At 39.2% G+C, this 3374-nt stretch overlaps 1 protein-coding gene across 1 annotated transcript in view; it reads left to right on the top strand.

Moving 5' to 3' along the window:
- The window catches only part of LOC138050386 (uncharacterized), an 84390-nt gene extending 84085 nt beyond the window's left edge, over positions 1 to 305 (top strand). The window contains exon 20 of the mRNA XM_068896722.1: positions 1 to 305. This exon is cut by the window's left edge and continues 1449 nt beyond it. The gene's annotated coding sequence lies outside the window, so the exon portion shown is untranslated.
- The last annotated feature ends 3069 nt before the right edge of the window (positions 306 to 3374 follow it).

Raw genomic sequence — 3374 nt, 5'->3', positions numbered from 1 at the left:
ACATATATAGTCTGTAGACAACTCGTGTAGAGATTTGTACACCATCGTAGCTCTTTGAATTTGCTGCTGGCAAGCCGAAGTTTAAATAAATAACACGGGCTGCTCTATTTTCTAGCTTTTTTGACTCATTCTGCAAAGATATCCCATTGTTTCCAAAATAAGTATAATTGCAATAATCAAAGTGTTTTTGTGTCAGAAATTGGTATATTCGATATGAGGTTGCTTGAGGAACAAGGTGCCTTACTCGTTGTATGGCCCCAAATAATGATTTTCTTAGCTAGTTTCTCGATTTGGTTACTCCAATCAAGTTTGTCACCAATAATAACCCTAAATGATTCTTTGATAGTGACTTGACTAACTTGAACATCATTGATTGCAAGTGTCAGGGAATCTGTAAGAGTACGTACAATGTACTGAGCCTCTGACGCTTTCAGAATTTTCAACATTTCAATTAGGACTTAGATGTTAGAAAATGTACTAACTGGCAACAACGTTTTTTAAGTAATAAAAATGCCGTTTTTTGTCTCATTATCAGGCTAAGACTGAGTGTTGCTATAGTTTTGCTATAGTTTTTGAATATTGAAACCGACTCGGACTCAGTTTTATAAAAACGAATTCGACTTCATCGTTTGGAGAGAATCACACTGAAAACCCTGCTTCTATGCAGTGTGGTAATTGAGGAATTTCGCATGGACATCTTATGACATCGTGTTTATCTGAAGAGGCGTTTACACTAACGTAACGCGGTGACACATCGACACAGTTTTATGACTTCGAAACCGCGTAAGTTTCGATGCGGTTTGGAAGTATTCACACGGAACCTTTTTTGCTAGAAAATCCAAGTCGTGATGGTATAAGCGAGCGCTGCACTACGTGCTAAATTCACTATTTTGAATTGAACAATGCAAATTTCGCGCCAAAATGGTAGGCGTATTCAAATCGAAGCAGTTTCGCTGTTTACACGACAGAGGAAACCGCATCGCTTTGAAAACGCTCCACTTTGGCAGCGGTTTCAAATCGACAGGGTTTCGGCAACAATCTCGATAGGTGTCGTGCAAACAGAAGGTGTAACCGCATCAAAAACTGCGTTCGTGTAAACGCTGCCTTAGTACTTCACCATGAGATTATTATAGTTGTCATAAAAAGGGGAAGGAGCCACCAAATTAGCCACTATCAAAAATACCATGGACCTTATTCATAAATGGCGGTCACATTTATAATTCTTTTGTTCACGTGCAAATTAGCCTACCAAGCCTCATTTTAGAGCAAGAATTCTTTTCAATTCACTGTAGGGTATCGAGGCTTGGTAGGCTAATTTGCACTTCGACAAAAGAATTATAAATTGACCGCCATTTATGAATAAGGTCTATAATACGCTTTGTTTCTCCCTCCAAAATTTTGCATAAGCATTGTTTCCAGTTTCTTTTGGGACTTACAGTGGCCCCAAGACGAGATAAAAACAATGCTAATGTAAAATGTTGGAGAGACAAGCAAAGGGTATTATGGTAATTTTGGTAGTGGCTAATTCCTTTCTGCGAGCCGTAACCTCCCAAAGAATTTGTTCACGAATGACAACAGAAGACGTTACTGTAAACATCGCTATTGTGGACATTTTATTGTTGTCATTTACGTCCTGTTTATTTCCTAAATGTTGATTGGCTGTCGAAACAAAGGGATCTTTTGTTTTCGAAAATAGCAAATGTAAAAAACAAAGGAAGTGTTTGTAAACATATCAGTTCTTTTTTAAACATAACCATTTTAACCTTTTTTTTTTTTTAATTATTTGGTGTATTTTTGACTTGGCGACCTCAAATGCAAGGTCCTAAAAAGGAAGGTGTTTGCGAGACGCAGTTTAGCGTTCAAAAAAGTAGAGGCATAATAAATTCATTGAAAAATACAGGAGCTTATAACAATGGTCCCCCAGCTTTCTTTAATCCATGAAGGTAACATGTCGTAGTTCCGCGTTCCCCTGAGTCTAAAAAGTCATTTCGTCATTTCATCTCTATAACAAGAGATCCTAGTTGCTAACGTCGTGTTGTATGTTGCCTCCAAACCTACAGACCCACCGGAGAAAAGGAAAACAAAACAACGTAGATAGTGGGTACATGAATTACCGAGAAAGTTAAGCCAAGTTTTTATTTCTCTCGACTCTACCAGTTTTAGTCAAGTCTTACTTCGATAGCTTGTATGACAAGGAAATCATCTCGGAAGAATCATTTCACACTCGGGAAAGCATGCGCAGTTTAGACGAAGAACCCGGAAAAGGTGTAACAGTCATGGCCGCTTCTGAGTTATTCCGTTGGCTTAAGAGTGCCCTTGAAGAGAATGGCGAAGGAAGTTAACAATCTTGATAAACTAATAGCGAATGGGATTCCATTTGTGAGGGAAATTTAGGAAAAAAAATGAATCGGAAATTCTGGATTAACTCGCAAGGTCTGATATCCAGATAGCGGAGTGCTCCTCTGCGAGGAGGTATTTATGAAGATTCGCGTAAGGCTCACGAAACTTCCAAAACTAGTGCAAGGCCTGCCGAGCATGTCGTGACAATCGCTGACTTCGAACGAGTCGCTTTCGGTTGGCTTAGAAGTTGTTTTTGGGATGTAATTGTTGCCAAAGCAAATACGCAAGTGCCTCGGATTTGTATGTCGAGTGTGTTTCGCTGGTACTCAAAATGTAATCAGTTTGGCAGATGACAAAACTCCGAGCCCGAAGCCAACCCTGGCTTTACCGAAGAATTGAAATGTTGGCCCCAAAGGCTGGCACACACGCACAGTTGTAGACTGTAAATACCACAGAACAAGACTGTAATAATTATTATGGGAAGAAGAGAAAGAATCCTTATTTTGTGCTTCAGAGAAGAGAATTAATAAATAAATTAATTAATTAATGTTTGAATGAATAGTTCATCTGTGCAAGGGAAGTGTTGGAGCTTTGTTTCCGGTGTTTTTGGCATGATAATGCATTGGTGGTCTATCGCGTTCAAGCAAAACACGAAGACGTACTGTAAAAGGGGGCGCTTGACGCACTGCTTCTGTTCGAATTCATTCATGCACGACTAATTAATTATCCAAGATGGTCATCAGCAAACAGCAACACAGAGACGGAGGCCCCAAAAAGATATTTCTAGTGCGAAAAAAAAGGGACTGGGCATGCATTTAAAAAAAGAAGAACGACAGATGACATTTTATGGCATATTACGGAAAAATTGCTATAAGGGGCTTTTTTATTGAAGAAATTATCACAGAGTTATCGGTAGCGTCCACGGTTGATTGATAAATCATTTGCTTTGGACTAACGCACCACACCTTTTAAGCCGCGGCTACACGAGCGATTTTTTCCTCGCGCTGGTGATGTGATTTTTTCAAACTTTGTAT

Source organism: Montipora capricornis, chromosome 6 (assembly GCF_036669925.1).
Source record: "Montipora capricornis isolate CH-2021 chromosome 6, ASM3666992v2, whole genome shotgun sequence".
NCBI classification, from domain to species: Eukaryota; Metazoa; Cnidaria; class Anthozoa; order Scleractinia; family Acroporidae; genus Montipora; species Montipora capricornis.
This window is presented reverse-complemented; position numbering and strand designations above follow the sequence as displayed.